Raw genomic sequence first — 17,523 nt, forward strand, 5'->3', positions numbered from 1 at the left:
GTTAGCTCCCGGCTTACGCACGCGTGTAGTGTCGCAACATAATACCCCGAAACAGCAGAAGAGGTGGCAGTTGCGCTTGCGCTTACCGACCCCCTCTGCGAGGTAGTTTTTAGCGACTCACAATCCGCAGTTCGCAACTACGCGCGGGGGCGCATTTCCTCCGAAGCTCTCCAGATTCTAAGGAAAGCTGGTCGACAGCCCTTCGATAACACCGCCATCATATGGTTTCCAGAGCACGTCGCCACCCCCACCGATGAGGGCCTCATTAACTTGAACGAGGTAGCACACCGCTCTGCGCGAGAACTGACCCGCCGCGCAGAATCGGAGACCGCCTCTTCGAGTTCAGAACTGCTGGCTCAAAACACGCGAGAACGCCTGGTCAGGTACAATGACATCACCAAGCACTACCAGCTAGGCAGGCGTTTGCTGCCCCCACCTCACCCCATGCTGAAACGTCGCCAGGCGGTCATCTGGCGACAATTGCAAACACAAACCTTCCCCAGTCCGGTGCGATTGCAGCACATTTTCCCCGCGCAATACCCGACTGCTCTTTGCAAATTATGTCAGGAAACTAGAGCGACGCTGTCACACATGTTGTGGGAGTGTCGGGTTACATCAGCTACAATGGCAGTAGCTCCGGAGGCTCTTGCGTCGAAGTGGGCCGCCGCTCTGCGCAGCTCCAACCTCAAGACACAAGAGTGGGCTGTCCAGCAAGCCCGAGAGGCGGCGACGAGGCAAGGCCTCGAAGTCCCCTCATGGGAGACCTGAGCCCGGGTCGACAAATTTGCCGGATTCAGAATAAAGTTGTTTCCATCCATCCATACAAGTATGTGTTCATGGTCGTGATTCCGTAGCGGTCGTTAAATCGTCATCATCCCAGTTTTGTGATCTGACTCTCCTCATGTCATCGTCATCACGCCATGTAGCCACACCATCATCTTCATGCCGTGGCCATCACGCTGTGAATGTACATTACCATCACTTCAGTAACATCATCCAATTACCACATCATCGTCGTCATACCACATTCATCCTTCCGTCGACTTGAATCTTTCTTCATCATTTCATAGTAATTCTGCAGTCCATAACCAGTCGCGATAATGCCCCCCTTGTCGAGTCGTCATCGTCAGACAATTGCTATTGTGCCTTCATTGTTAGGCCGTCGTAATGCGGTCGCGGTCATCATAGTCACTGCAACTTCTTCATCCGACACTCGGCATGCTATCGCGGTCATACAGCTTTCCTGATACAGCCATCATCACGCCATTGTAATTACACATTCGTCGCTATCCAGTTGTCTCCATGCCGTTGTCATGCCATTGCCATCATGCATTCGTTGTCATGTCGTCGGGATACCATTGCGCTCCGTCATCGTCTTAGTAACTTTGACATTTGACTCTCGTCAAGCCGCCGTCGTCATACAACATTCACCGATCTATCAACTTCATTTCCCGTTCGCAATTTTAGCGTAATCATGATGTCGTCATTAGTAGTGATTATGCCGCCGTTTTCAAGCCAACGCCGTCCCTTCGTCGCCGTCCCACATACGCTATCATGCATCCTTTGCAATACCATCGTCGTCATGTCGTCTCTGTCTTGTCATCGTCACCTCGTTGCCCATCTGTCATCGCCATCAGGTTGTCGTTATTCCATCATTATAATTTAGAAATCTACATATCACTGTCCTTGTGCCCCTGTCGTTATACGCATTTACTATTTGGTCAATATAATTTCCTCGCCATTTCATCGTCACTGCCTCGGCATCATACAGACGTTGACATATTCGCTCTTGGCAAGCGAGTGCCATTGTAAAGCAGGAAAATGTAGAAGTATGCAGCATATAGCCGAAATAGCCAAATTCTAAGAATTAACTCTACTTGTGTTAAATAAACGTCACCTCAAGAATATGGTCTGTCGCTACATTGCTCGATTGCCATTCGCATTACCTTCAACAGACATCGTGAAGTTAGTGCTGCCGTAATTTTTCTTTCGCTTCTTTGCTATGTAGCCATAATCGATAAGCTCGATAGGGTGGCACGTGTGACACCATGCAGACTCGTTAATTTAGCTAGTATGCTTACGTGTGCAAGATTATAGGGCCGATAAATCCACTGCTGACTTCCTATAGCTGTCCGTAATTTGTTATCACAATTGGTGCGTGCACTTTCGGGCAAAACTAGCACCTTTCTTTCAAGTTCCCAATCATAGCACCTGCAATATATGAGAACGGGAACAAACAGCGCTTCGACGAGACGAAGTCAGGACGGCAGATTTCATCTCGTCCAAGCGCTGTTTGTTCTCGTCCTGATCATGTACCAACCAGACCAGATCAGTACACTCCTTCAGTATAATAAATGCTTTTTTTCCTTCTTTACACCAAATTGCCAATGTGCTTGATGGAATGCAACAAATAACTAAAATCATGAATCTCCATCGTGAATCTTATAAGCAGGTAAAAACTGGCACTTTGCAGCTTCTTCGGGAGGTATTATGAGGTACTCATTGAGGTACAGAACAAGAAATGGAAAGCAGTAACGGCTGTGTGGTTGCAAGTGCATGAATAAATCAGAGGATAAGATTACATAAACCATCTAACCCCAATGACATGTTTGACTGCCTGTAAGAGAGCATAGAGGCGGAATTTCCGGTGGTAGGGGAAATTCGGCAGGGGCAACGAGGTGCTGTGCTGTCGTATTAAATCTGCGGCTCTAATACCAGCCATATCAAGCAGCTCAGAACACGTGGTCTTAGGTGTATTGGGAGTGCGCGCACAGTCCGACTGCTTTTCTCAATAGCTGCCAAATTGGACGAGACCTCCATGACGCGAGTCATTCACGGCACGATGGCTGGGTTTCCGCTTACTGCTCGTCTCGCTGTCCAGAGGAATACACATCACATTGCGTTTAGATTGCTCTGAGTATCTATGTGCGTGTGTTTGACTTTATTTGCTTTCTTTTATTGCTACGCATTCCTCCTGCACAGCCTGCAAGCACAACGGCTGTCAGCCCATGTGACCACTTTTGGTCATATCGGGATATATAAGACTCGGGCTATATGTATGACACAACAGGCAATGTGACACGCTTTGATGGACAACAGGGAAGCTCATTTGGTAAAAAAAACAAGAAGGAATTATCCTCGACCGAAAAAGAGCGGTAGCTTCTGCGCCATGCACTCTGTCTTCGTCGGCGCTCTGCGCGTAGCCAAAGCACGGCTTTTGATATTTACGCGCTCTGCAGCACATGGTTGCATTAGTTTCGCTATATGTACCTGTATTGTAATGCAGTTACAGTTAAACGCGCTACACTTGCACTGGAGGCGCTAGGTAGTAGAGGACATAACTAAGAGTTAATGACCAGCAACAATATTTGAAAAAAGAATAAATAGATTTTTTTCCAATTCTTTTGCCTCATTTATTTTGGGGCTGCTTGCTATGACTGAGTAAAACCATTTTAGCTTAAATTACTGGCTGAGTTCAGCATCCATAACGCCTGCATACTGGGGTCAGATAGTGCGTGTTGATGTTAGGGCAGTGCTTTCTCCATATCATCAATTGGTGAGCTTTCAGCAGCGTGTGGCTGTTTGTTACCAAGTATCCTTCTCAGTGACGCCCCCTGTGCATATCAGCATATTAAGTTTATTTTAGGAGCTTGAGCACCTCCATGAACGCGGCTTTTGCTACAGATGTTCAAAGTCAGAAAGCCTTCGATTGCGGAGGCTCTATGGGATAAAATCAATTACTTAGGAGCGGTGGTTACAATATCGTGCAGAGAATGCTTGGCTGTGGACTGTGCCACTTGGAGCTGCTCCAGAATGGCAAGATCTTGCTTTTCAGTGTTCTCATTAGTCCCGGCTTTCACCTGCTGCAGCAGATCAACCACCTGGATGCCATTTGAGGATTGGCAGTGCTTTTTTTTATTTTTCTTTCAATTAGTTTGCCATAAATTGGATCTCACCTTTCAAAGCAAGGAACTGCCGACATTCAAGAGAGTGGCGTCCTTGCTGCACTTGATAAATTGCTATAAACTGTTTTCATCAACAAGTGAATAATACGAAAGCATTTCACCTAAAAAGGAAGCAAGAAGGAAATGCGTCAATGTCCCAATCACTGTGTTTGCCGTGTTAGGCGAATGGGACAGCGTTCGGCTTCATATCTGGTGTCAGACTGGAAGTTGGTGTTATAAATGTTCTGTATAGGTGATGCAATAGTTGGCGTAGGTTAGCTTAGTCACCTATACCGATATTATGCTAATGCCAATGCATATAGCGATTCAAAATCATGTCCTTAAGTACGTCGCGCACCGCCTATACTACAACGCCTATAGGTAAGCGTGTCATGCTACCCGCACGTTGTAAATCCTGCTTTCACTTGCTCCAAGAGAACAACTATAGTGTATTTTTACAGCGAAGTTGGTAAGGGCTGGTTCCCCAGGATCATATCCCTGCGTAGACAAAAAATTCCGAAGATAGTGCAATACCGGAACGACACGCAGCGGAGGTGAAGCAGGCGTTAAGCACTCCCCATACGTGCGCCGATCCCGAAGACAGTGTAATGTGGGGCCTATCCGTGGCAGAGGTGAGTGAGTGAGTGAATGAACTTTTATTTGGTCCAGCAGAGGTGCAGTTCGCCATTAAGGGGCCCACATGCACAGCTTTCCTGGTCATCCCTCTTTGCGGAGGGGAAGGGCACTGTTTTAGAGTGCAGCTCTTTAGCGCCTGTTCCCGCGTTTCGCCTCACCGTTGGCCTTGCCGTTGTGCCTCGGCGTAACCAGCTCCGTAGCCGGGGCCAGCGCTTCAGCTTTGGCTTCGCGCGCTCCTGGCGACATCTCTAGCGCATGGTGTGAGCCTTGCTCTCTCCTTGTCCTCCAAAGCCGGATCACTTGTTCTCGGCTATCCTCTCGCCCTCTTCCTTCACACAGCGCCGTTGCGGTGACTCTCGCCGCTACCATCCACTCCGCCCTCGCCATCCCTTCTCCCGCTGTCACGGCACCTCCGCGGTGCCGGTGGTCGGCGCTCGTTGCCGCCTTGAGCGTGATACACGACTTTCCTCTCCTCCGTCACCCGTCGTTTAGCTGTACTACTCTCAGTCGTGTCTCTCGCTTCCCCGTTTGCGGGGCGCGTTCCCCGTGACATTTGTCGCCTCTGGCAGTGCTTGCGCCTGGCTGCCCTTCTCCAGCCTCCACTCTTGCCTTGTAGCTCCCGTTACCTGACGCAGTGACGTTGCGGTGACTCGAAAGAAAGTTATAGCGTTTCGTCCCCTTACTTCTACTTCCCACCCCAAGCTTGTGGGACCGCATTCAGGCCTGGCTGTCAGTGAATGAATGTGGGACCTCTAGCCAATACCTCTGCTCTCTACCGGTTTCCTCATCCCATCTCAGAAGAAAAATTAAATAATAATTGCTAGTCTCCTCCCCCCTCTCCACAGCGGTGACCCACCATAACATGGCGCGATGGCGCGTTGCGGGAGCGCCGGCGGGATAGCGGCGGATTGCGGTGTGTGCTGCACAATCCAAAACGCAGAACCACCTTCGTTCAGCACTGCGTGCTCTGTATGCAGTTGCTTGTTGTTGAAATAAAGCAGCAGCTGCGCTGAAGGATCGCATTACCAAGAAGCGTAATCACTGGCCGATTTTTAAAAATCTTCTTTCGAAAAGCTATGAGAAATTACATATAGCTTTCTTTGGCAATGTTTGTTAAAGAGAAGCAAGAACCTTCGAACTGGTGCAATCGCATACACGAAGGAGCGAATGCAAGCGTATAATAGAAATAGTGTTTGGTGGCCACGTTAGGAACCTCAACAAAGAGGTGATGTTTCATTCGAAGAATTGCAAGTGACATCGTCTGTATTATATTATTTGTCTCCAGCGTTTACAGACTGAGGTACAGCGCAGCAACGTATAGGGAAACGGGCACACTTACGGAACCCACGAAGAGAGATCATAAAATTTTATGCTAGCTTCAAAGGCCCAGGCAACAAATTTGTTCGGAAATGTACAAAGAAAAGAAATAGAAGACACATTCAAATTAACCTACCCATTGAAGCTCTTCCAAAATTACAGAACTCGCGCAAACAGCTTCCAGCTGTGAAGACTAAGCTTTCGACATGTTACTGCTTTCTTTTCTACGTAATCTCCTCTGTTTCGTGGACATCTACAGTGTATAAAGAGTGCCACCTATACTTCGCTGTTTCAATACGTTACTGTATCATTCTAATCAATAGGAAATCCAAGGTATAAACTTGAATAATATCGGCAGGCAAGGGCTAGTGCTGTATGATACATGATACGAATGTATGAAGCGTGAGGAGGGACTAGACGCTCCCGAAGAAAACAATCTTACTCAACGAACTGACCTCCCTGCGGCAAGTAAACACTACGAGCTGTCATCGTAGGAAGATCCGCGAAGTAGTGCAGTCTGTCATAATTGCGAAAACAGCGTGTAGAGGCAGTCGAGCAAACAGCCCGATGGATCTTGCTTTTTTTTTAGTCTTTGTGTGTGATGTGCTACTCAACTGCTCATACTTACTCCTACGTGAGCGACGCTGCCAAGCATACGTCGACCACTGCAGCAAACACAGAGCAAATTGTTTCAATGAGCAGGCCGTGTGATCGGAAGCAAAGAGAACCATCGTGTGAACGAAAGGGAAATCATTGGGAATGTCCCAGTGAGGCAGCATAAACAAAAGGGAACACAGCGGTGGACAGCACCAACCAACCTGTCCCCTTTAGCCCTGCTCTTTTTTTAGCTCTTCCTCCATAGAGTATTACTAAGTACAAAAACGTACGTCGCTCTTTGACAAAGTGTACAAACAAAAAAGGGTACGAACATATTTTTACGCCGAATCCAAGGGAATATAACTGAGCCCAACCAAAGCATACGGCAGATGAAGGGTTCCCAGTGGCATCTGAGGCAAGAAGAGGGCGTCAGCTATACGCCGAAAAATTTTGTCGCCCAATGTATACGTGTGTGCGTGTTTGCTTTATTTGTTGCACCTCCACGCAACGCTGTTTCCCAATGTGCGTTGGTGCTTGGAATGAGCACCTGTCGTTCTTACTGAGGCATGCAATACGTTCGTTTCGTTTTTTTTTCTCTTCGTATTGTGCCCAGCTTTATGGCCTCGAGCGTTTTATTGCCAGTGCGTGTTGCTCACGTTTTCTTTTGTCCGGTCTCGGGCTTCTCAGTCGGCCCGTTTCGAAAAGAAAGCTTTCAAATTCAAGAGAACTTTTGTAGCTTGAAGTGAATTATTTTGCTTTACTTCCATGCCAGGAAGCGCCAGTCGAATGCTGCGTGAACGGAAGCGAGAAAATGAAAGAGGATGCGCATGAATGACTAGCAAAGTAAAAAAAAAGGAACAGAAGGCAGTAGCTCAAATACGAGGAACAGGCAAAAAGTAAATGTGCATTCAAACACACACAGATACATTCAAGAACGTAAAGCAAAACGAAAGTCGTGTGAATATGCACTTGTTTGATAGGTACTGTAAAATAACACGTGTGCAAAGAGGCTCGGTGTCCCCCCTGGCAAGCAGCACAGTCCATGTTCATCGGCAGTGTGGAATCAGCTGCTCGCAAAGCGAGAACAGCATCTGGACGAATCGAAAGAAATGAAAGCGACAGGTTGTATGCAGTAATAGGACAAATTTGGTGCTGATAAATACTGTAGGAGGAGAAACGATTTAGCCTGCAAGGCATCTAACGAACAACTACTTTCATGAAAGAAGCTATTCGCGCTTAGAAGTGAATAGAAATAGAGCTTGTGCTTTTGTTTCATGTCGAGTAATGAAACGCACAACTGATCGATTACTGCTCGCTTTAAACCTCCCATTATGCGCGCACATGGCGACAGGTAAGTATAATTTGCAAGAGTGTGAACGTCCTTTTGTAACGTGCACGGCCCAGTTTTATGCTTTCTTAACTGCACATGAAAAACTCGCTCCATGTTTTTCTTCTGTAGCTGTCTGGCTCATCCATATTTTAAAAGGGCTTTCTGGCAGCAGTCAGAAAAGCACATTTGACCTCTTTTTATTTGCTTATATATGTAGTTAGAAATGGTAGAATATCAGGTTTGGTATTCCCCCCTAAAAATATATGTTTTCATGTTTCATTCTTATTGTCATCAAATGAGAACGTAAAGAAGCGAATTTTTTTATATTTAGTGGAAGCTTTCTTTTCTTTCGTTATTTCTTTTTGCACAAAAAAATTGTCCTTTTTTAATAGACTGTTCACTCCTGAAAAGGTGCACGAGAAAATCAATTCATCGCTCTTCAGAAGTTTGGGACATAGTGCTTTCAAAAGGCGGGGGCGATTATGCCACGACTATAGCGAGTAGAAAAAAAATATCTCGAGGTCTTCTTTCCAGCATTTTCATGTACATTGCATTTAAGAATGTACGTGCACCAAAATTACGCACACTTATGTACGGGTATTTTCTATCGTTCGTCATACATTACTAAAATTTCCGTGGCACCGAGCAAATTCATATTTATTTTGGCATGGTTAACTTGGTGTACCGTCTATCCAACATTTGTCAAATAAGCATCAGATTTTCTACGTTCGGAGTTGCCGATCCTTAAGGTTATTACGACAGTTCTTGCAAGAACATTATTAGGAGAGTACTCTGTGCGAAGTTTTCAAAATGATTTAAAGAACGCACTTTTATCTTCAGCGGAAAAAGCCATTCAGATTGCCAGACCCCTAAATTAATAGTGTATGATTTGCTCAGGTTCAACCTGACCTTAATGACTACGTTGTTGACTTATATGTCAGCGTATATGCAACCTAAAAAGGTGAGCTTTATTTTGTTGCCCTTTCTGTTACACAGCTTTTCTAGGCGCCTTTCCTGCGTAATGTCCTCGGCTCTTTTGTGCTCGAGGAACGATTTCGCTACTAATTTACCGGCACTGACAGGAATAAGGCACCCGAGCACTCACGTCTCCCACAATTGATGGATGACTCCCGGAACTTTGAGAACATAAAAAGCAAAAAGAGGTCGCTCGAGAAGCGTGTCATTGGACATTGATTGCAGGCTCTCTGGAAAGTGGTCTGGACATCTATCGCCCCCTATTGATGCTGTCAACGCAAACGCAAATAGAAGTCAGAGAGTAGAACCCCGGCATTCACACTAGGCTACTAAATGGGTTGCTGTCGTTGTGATTGACAGGATCAGAAAGGGGGCACCTACTAGAAAATGGGATGGGAAACATTGGCTTGGTAATCAGCACTATCTCTGTTGCAAAACACTGCGGGTATTTGTGTCGCATGTCTTTTTTTTTATTTATTCCAGAGTTCTCGACGTTTGGGCATAAAATTGCGCGAATAAGGAAAGCACTCCACTGATATCTGTCCAGAGGAAGGGGACCGGGATAAAATTGTATAACAGTTTTAAATAAAACCAGGCAATTAGAGCATGTCTAAAGCATGCTGAATCATAGAAAATAATTGAAACACAATTGACAGAAACACTGCTCAAGGCACACTGTTTTTCGCCTTTTCTTTTACCTAGGTCACCATGTTGACGAGCAAGGCACGCAACTAGAGTCAACGTTTCGACAAGGCGACCTGAAGATGAAAGCAAGTCTTCGTCTCACAACGAGGAGCTTGCTTGACAAGAACGCTGACTCGAGCAGCATTTTTTGTTCGATCACGGCTGATCAGATCAAGCCTCCATATTTCTGTGATCTTGTTGTTGTTCGTTTTCTGCTTTACCATTATGCGCGCTTTAAAGATAACCTCCGCCAGTTGGCCCAATTTATTGCGTTGCTGTAAAATCAAACACGTATTTAAAAATCCCGTTCAATAGCTTATATAACTTTAACTTACAATAACTCATCGAGTTTTTTGTATATCACACGTTTCCGAACTTCCAGCGAAACACATAAAATGAATCGTTATTAAGCTCCAGCGCGTTTCTATCGTTGTGCTCCCAAGCGCACAGCCCGTGCGCTGGCGTTGAAATGTGCTTTTTCTCCGAAACACTAGAAGTTAAGGCGTTTCGTTCATGCCTCATTTAAAACCATACAGTCAAACCATGAAAACCATGCGACCAAACAGTGAAGTCACGCACATCAACGTAACCGAGAAACCCACAGTTATGCTAATAAAACAAAAGTGAGAAAAGAGAAATAGCTTAGTTTGTTTACCAAAACAGCGTTGTTATTCTTTTTGTGTCTGTTCCTTACGCCGTTATCTGTTGTAAGAGCGCTTTTAGAAGTTTAGGCACTACGGAAGCCGGTCGGGCCTCGTAGCTGAGCTTGGAAACGTAAGTGCGTACCGAGTAGATACAGCTACTTTTAGACGCATACGCTGAGCTCTTTATAATTTTTGCATTCTTCTTTAATTGAAGCCGCGCACGGAAGATAGATGTGGGCTGAAACATGGATATTTAAGTTTCCAATATGTTTCATGAGAACTATGAATACCAGCAGGAGCGCGTGCTTCCTAACAATATCCCAGGAGCCTCAAATCTTTATTGATGACTTTGGTGAGTTGTATAAGCATGTTTCTTTCGTGACGACAAATATTCGAAAATTGTTCTCTTCAAAGCCTAGTAAAACTAATTTGGTACCTCCTATGGCTTCCACCTACGAAGTAGTCTGGAATGATGATAAAAGCTCCACAAGTGGCCCGTCTAAACTTTTTCTGAAATACTTGGAAAACAAAAGCTCAATCTCCAGATATTTTGTAAGTGTGTCCGTTCCAAGTTCTTCAGAAGTCCATAGCCGCATCCAGGTGTCACGAGACGATATCGTTGTTTACTAAGTTTTATTTATTTTTTTCTATTCTGACAAACGATGAATTCCGCCCGCGACAAGTGAATTGAGGTGTTTACGCTCAGATTAGTTCGTACACGGCGGGTAACTGTTCTCGGCTGTAGCGAAAATACTTCGTGACGATATAATAGTAAAAAAAGTCCCGAGTCGCATACACGACTACTCTCCAGTCTGTTATGGTAGCTGCCTACGCGCTGCCTAGGCGCCTCACCTTCCCGCGAGCTGTCCAATCTGTTTCAATACTTCTTCGTAGATATGGTGTTTGCTCCAGCGCTATGTGTATAGGCGTTGTATCTGCCTATAACGTTTTCTTCCTGGTAGAAGCAAGGACGCAGTTTACGTCACTGCTAGCGTGATATTGCGCAGTAGTCGAATGCGGGATTCACTTCGGTGATTCAGAAAGGAAGTCCGCCTGCAGCGCCGATGATCTATAATGTTATCAGAGTAAAACACGTGGCCACCATACAACGCCGCTTTTTGCTACCACTGTTCCTCTAAGAATGCCTAGCAAAAGAATATATATTAAAAAAAGAGTAAGCAGAAACAATGCCCTGGTTGACGAATCTGGCTCAACTTCTGGTGTAGCATTTCCTTTACGTTTAATTGTTTCTTTATTCGGTTAGCCGTGGTTAGTAAATCATCAGGTGCCGCTTATATATATCAAACGCACAGCCTATGTTCAAGAAAGTCGCAATTTCACCCGAAAGGCGCAGTAGCGCTGCTTGCGAAGCAAATTATTAGACAGCTATAGAAAATAAGTAAGGTTAGTAGTTTTGTGAGCTGCATAAACTTCTGTAAACACTCGCTTACTAACTAAGCTAACAAGTCTGCCGTCACGCGTGCACAGGCAAACACGCACACATATCAATCGATGACCGCGGAGGCGCGCTGTGAGAACGCTAGCGTAATGAAGAGCGGCCAGCAGCGGCGAGATAATTCCTCTTCGCGCTGCTTCTCGCTTCAATGCAAACTCGGTGCACGAGAGCACAATGCGCACGAAGGTGTCAGCTATTTCGGGTCGCCCAGCCTTCGAACCCACCGAAGATTACCTCCAAGATGGGGTGTGCGTGGCTACGCCCTATCTTGCGCCTGGTACAGAAGATGTGCACAAACTCGGTCCGCCACCTCTTAGCGCGCACATCTCATCTCCCCGCCTGCCTCCCTTGCGCGCGTGAGAAGACGCCACCGCGTCAAGCCACCATCGTTCTTTGCTCACCCTCGCAAGCTTTCCCTCGCACCTACAGTGTTCGACTGGCGGGCGCGATGTTATCGCTCGTGGAGTTAATACGGAAAATGATGGCAGTGCCGACGGCGGAAATTCGTTTAGAATGCCCATGTAATTGCCATCGCAATGAAACCTGCATGCCGGTGCGTCCGTGCCCGGAGAGAGCGAGGAGCCGCGCCGGCGAGCTCCGTACGCTGACGGACGCGCAGGCAGAGATTATCGAGAGTGAGCAGGTAGACGCCCTTGCCGCTGCATGCATAGAGTTTCATACAATTATTGTATGAAACTCTATGGCTGCATCAAAGCAGCCGATGGATTCGCGCTACTCTTCAAATAGTAAGTGCGTCGTTCGCTTTATTTTCGCTTATGGTTCTCCGGACTTCGATGTCGCTTGTGTTGGTGCCTGTTTAAAAGGCTGTGGCTCTGCCGGCATTACCATGCAAGCTCTACCAACATCTTGCTGTGAAGCCTTGTTTACAGCGGCAGCTGGCCCAACCAAGAGAAGGAGAGGAATGGCAACGAACACGTTCGAAGAAGGAGGGAGGATAATTTCGACTACGGCACGCTTCGCATACCAATGGCACTGATTTGAAATGTTGGAAAAAATCGAGAAAACGGAGGACCCGTAACATCTACTGCTCTCATAAAAAAAAAACGACCCCCCGAAAAGCATGTCTTTTGCGACTTCGCAACTCAAAGCGCAAGCAGCGGGACGCCTACAAGCTTTGGATTTACAAATGTATGAGTGGATCCTCGGCACACGGTAATCAATTTTGTGCAATATCATTTTTTTATTTCAAAGAAAACAAGCGTGGAAGTTAAAGGCCCGTGCGCTCTGTAGTATGAGTGCACAATAGCAAGAATAAGTTTCTAGGCCCAGCGGTTTTAATGCACCGAGCCAACAGGACTACGGAGAGGAATATATTTGAGTTGTCCGCGAGCTGCAGAAAAAAGGACTAGCAGATAACTTGAATTGTAATGCATCCCGCAATATAACTTCTGACAAAGCCTTTGTGCAGTTAAACCTTTAACGAACGTCTGTATACACAAAAATACCGCCTTCTGTCAATGCATATATCCAGCACACAAGTTGACCACCACACCTGTTAGGCGTCTCGTTACAACAACGAATACTCTTTGTTTGTGTGGCTTAGACTTTCACAGCAAATAATAAATCATAGAAGAGAGAACATCAAAACTCGGTGACAGTAACGCACATACGTGGATGGGTCGTGATCAAAGCTTGACGTTGTAGTTGTACATACGGAAAGTCGTATTAAACTACGATGACTGTTTATTGATTTTTACCAAAGCCGTGCCCTCCTGCACCCATTGACCTCCTGCACCCGAGTCGAAACGTGACTCTCATGTTGGCGCCCATATTTATCGGAACTGGCTTATATTATAGTGTTATTTCATGTTCGAAGTTTGGGATTGTACACTTCACTTGTGAGCAGATAGCATAAAGCCCGACTGTCGATCCATTAGTTGTTAGCGTTTCTTCTGGACCTTATATGGCCAGTCGCATGTCGCGAAGGACTTTCATACAATATGGAACATGCAATCGCAAAAGCAATGAAAGCATTCATCTGCTAGCTTACAAGGTCAGCAAGGCGAACAGACTCGGATATAGATCTGGAGAGTCTGGGTGCGGCACGCCGACAGGCGGAGAGAAAGTATCGGCACACGAAGTCCGTTTTGGATCTGAGGGTTTCACGACGCATGCAAAAGAAAGTTCAACGTCGTGCGGATAAACTGGAAGGCAAGTAGTGGAAAACTTTCTGTCAGTCGCTAGATCCCCAAAAATAGCTCTCGCGCATACGGAGAACGATTACGAGTCACTTGAGGCAACAGCCTCAAGTAATTTTGCTATTCCCGGAATTACAAAGAACACCAATAATCCATCGCCGGCTCTGAATCAAGTGACGCTCCTATTGCCGCAGCAGACGTATTATGACCGCATACATATATATGCCGATGGTTCGACCTCACCTACAAACTAAACTGTAGCATTCATCGTACCAGCTAAGCAGCTTACAGTTAAATTCAAATTGTCCCATATGACTAAATCTACATCAACAGAACTTGCAGCTCTCCATGCCGCTATGACGTACGTCACCGAAGAGGCGACATAGAAATGGGTTGTATATTGTGATTCTCAGGCAGCTCTTCACAGCATCAAGTTTGTATTACATCACAGAACTTACAAGCAGATATCTGACATCAGGGAAGTAATTCACCATGCTGTGGGAATATGGCACAACATTACCTTTCCATGGATTCCTGCCCACTGTGGCATCCTCGGCAACAACTTTGCTCACAGGGCTGATCTCTCTGCCCACAAAGACACCCAGACGCGTCCAATACCTTTGGCGAGGTCGGACGCTGCCAGGTAACTGCACCTGCTTGCTTGTAAAAAGTCACAAGATTGCGGGAGTTCAAGTGTCTTTAATTGCCGATTGCATAAACAAAAACTAGACCCCATGCTACGGCTACAATTGCCATCAGGCGTTTACCGTGGCGAAGAAACTTGGCTGTGCCGTTTGTGGCTGGGAGTAAGGTTCACGAACGCCTACTCCTATCCTATCACAATGGCCGAGAGCCCGATGTGTGACTCCTGTAGGTGCGAGGAAACCATCGAGCACCTATTGTGTACCTGCCCTCGCTACGACGTACGATGCCTCTCTCTGAGGAAAACTTTAAACAGATTGGACTCTAGACAGTTCTCCGAGTGAAAAATACTGGCACGAAATGCGATTCGTGCACTAGTACACTACGTGAATTGCACCGCTTTAGGAGACCGTTTATAGTGTCCCTGTGCATCCTCCCACACGCACTCAGTGCTCACTTTCTCCCTCTTTTCCTCTTTACACTCCACTTTCCCCCACCCCCAGTGTAGGATAGCAAACTGGGTGCTCGTCTCGTTGACCTCCCTGCCTTTCCTGTCATTGCTCTCTCTATCTGTCTTTCTTATATGGCGAATGGCATGGAAGCATATACAGGGCAAACGTCGGTTGAGAGTTTGTGCTTGTGATCCGGTAATCGGAGGCTGCATGTGTTCCGAGAAATGGAAAATCAGCAATGTTGATAAATGAGGGTTGCCTTAAAATGAGCTACAGTGAAGCAAAGCGAAGACATGAAGGAAGAAAACGAGGGAAAACAAAGCGAAAAGAGTGTGATTAAGCAAGGAGGCCGACAGTTATCTACAGACAAAATTGACAGTGAAAGAGGGATGACGTTGGACAAACCAGAGTGGCAGCAGCGAAAATCGGTTGGCTTCGAAGGCCAAGACTTCGGCACCCCGAAAAGTTTTCACGACGTCGTCGGCAACGAATAGTGCGCCAGGAACATAATTGGAAACTTGGAGATTGTGTGTTCCCGAGCAGTGGAGCGAATGAAAAGAGGAGGAATTTTTTTTCGCATATTTGCTATAGATGAACAAAGACTGCATTTTATTTCTCTTTTCATTTGTAGGTCCCGGCGCAAAGCACGCTTTTTTCCTCGGAGGCCCTTTTGAATCTCAAAGCATGAAGAGCCACAATATCTTTATTGTGGCCTGAGTATTCCAATAAATTACAGAATAAAGGAAGACTCAGCAGCAGCAAGTCAATAATTTTGCAAGCAGCTCCATGGCACTGTAGGTCTTTACATGACCTAACAAGACGAGTCACAATCAAATGAATGTTTACATAAGTAACGCTCTATATTAATCTTGACTTGAACGGCACCGTGCACGGCTATTACTTTGTGCGCTTGCAAGTGGGCGAATTCATCGCAAGGTTTATTTTCGTTCTCGAAGTTTCCAGCGTTATGTTACAAGTAGCCGTGATGAACCAGAAACAAATATTATTTGACTTTTTGAATTATTGACTGCAACGACGAAGGCCGTAATTACCTCATCGTCTGTCGCTGTGCAATGTTATCTTTGCTGTAATATTTCCATAATTATAGTACTTCCTCTGGCTATGTAGCTTATTTTGTCCCTCCCAGTCATATATTTAATAAGTGTCCCTGTGCTTTATCCAGTCCCTCTTCTTTCCGTTTTTGGAGAGGGAGAATCAATATGAGAAAAAATATCGCAGAGCACCTATGACGCCGACTGGTAGAGCCGGCTTAGAAGAACAGAACTTCGGAAACTTCTTGTGTACGCAAGGCGACAAGCGCTACTCTAAAACTGTCTATTATTTCGTTTTGAGTGACCTTATCAGTCAAGCATCTCGCGGCCGCTTGGTTTTAGAGTAGGCGCGAAAACTCGCACCGGGCTCGGTCATATACGTCCGGAACTGCAGCAGCTGCAGCAGACCATGCTGTAAGAGTGGGCAACTAAAGTGCTGCTTTGAGAATGAAAAAAACGTTATCTACAGCTATACAGCAAAGGCTTCAATAGCCAAGCCAACGAGATGCTTTTTCTGCGACAAAGGCACGAACGCGAGTCACGTGATGTCACTTCCTAGGTCATAGCGATAGCAACGTTGGTCTCTCCAATGGCAGCCCTCGAGGCCAATACGCAGCTCTGAGGTTTTCATGTGACGTCATAATAACGTGGCAGCTGCTCATCGGTATGTATAAGATGATTTTTAGTACACATTAAAATGAATGCAATTGCAACTCTTTATACGGCTCAAGTTGAATTTAAAAATAACCATTGTGCTTTTTCACGTACGCAAGCACATGACACGCGCCTCAGAAAATAGACAGATTTTAATGATAGAAAGATAGAGAGGGTGATCTGAGGTAGTGCGCTCTAGTCGGCTAGACTCTACACTGGAGAATAGGGAAGGGGAGTGAAAGTAATGGGAGCCACATTTGATAATGTTTAGAATATCAGTGGACAATCCAGTTACGATGATGATGCTGATGATTTATTGGCATCCCCTTTGAAACAGGGCGGTGACATTCACCTAGCCCACTTGATATAATCAGGTACGCTATACATGTTTTTCAATCCAGCATTTTTTACACATCAAAACGAATGATGTGATTGAAATAGTACATTTGCTACACTGAAGATATTTAGGTAGCGTTAAATTTGCATAGAACAGAGCAGTTAAGAATCTCATCTGTAGTGATACTGTATGTGGGTGACAACATGTGTGTCTCAGCGAGCTATAATAGTTGGCTTTCGGCGAAGAATGCGCCCCACAGCTATAGAATGTGCGAAAGAATGCATATACGCGTTCTTTGGATTGATTTCCGAAGCTATCTGTCTAATTTAAAAAAATTAAAAAATCTGCCACTTTGCAGAATCAAAGCACAATTTCCAGTGAAGATCTCCATTTCGTGCACTTTCGTTTCTAAATTAAGTTCCCTGTAACCAAATCTTACGCTTCAAATTGGTGCCTGTACAAAGACTTTCGCGCCCTTTATTTATTATCAGCAAAAGGCGCGCAGCTTCTTCAAAGCAAGCAGCACTGGCCTCCACAACGTTAACCCTAGACATATTAAAATGACGGGCTTAGTCATCAACAATTCGGCACATTCATTATTGTGGAATAGTAAAGAAGGCAGCAGTTATAACGCGGCTGTTCCC

This window comes from Dermacentor albipictus, chromosome 4 (assembly GCF_038994185.2).
Source record: "Dermacentor albipictus isolate Rhodes 1998 colony chromosome 4, USDA_Dalb.pri_finalv2, whole genome shotgun sequence".
In the NCBI taxonomy this organism is placed as follows: domain Eukaryota; kingdom Metazoa; phylum Arthropoda; class Arachnida; order Ixodida; family Ixodidae; genus Dermacentor; species Dermacentor albipictus.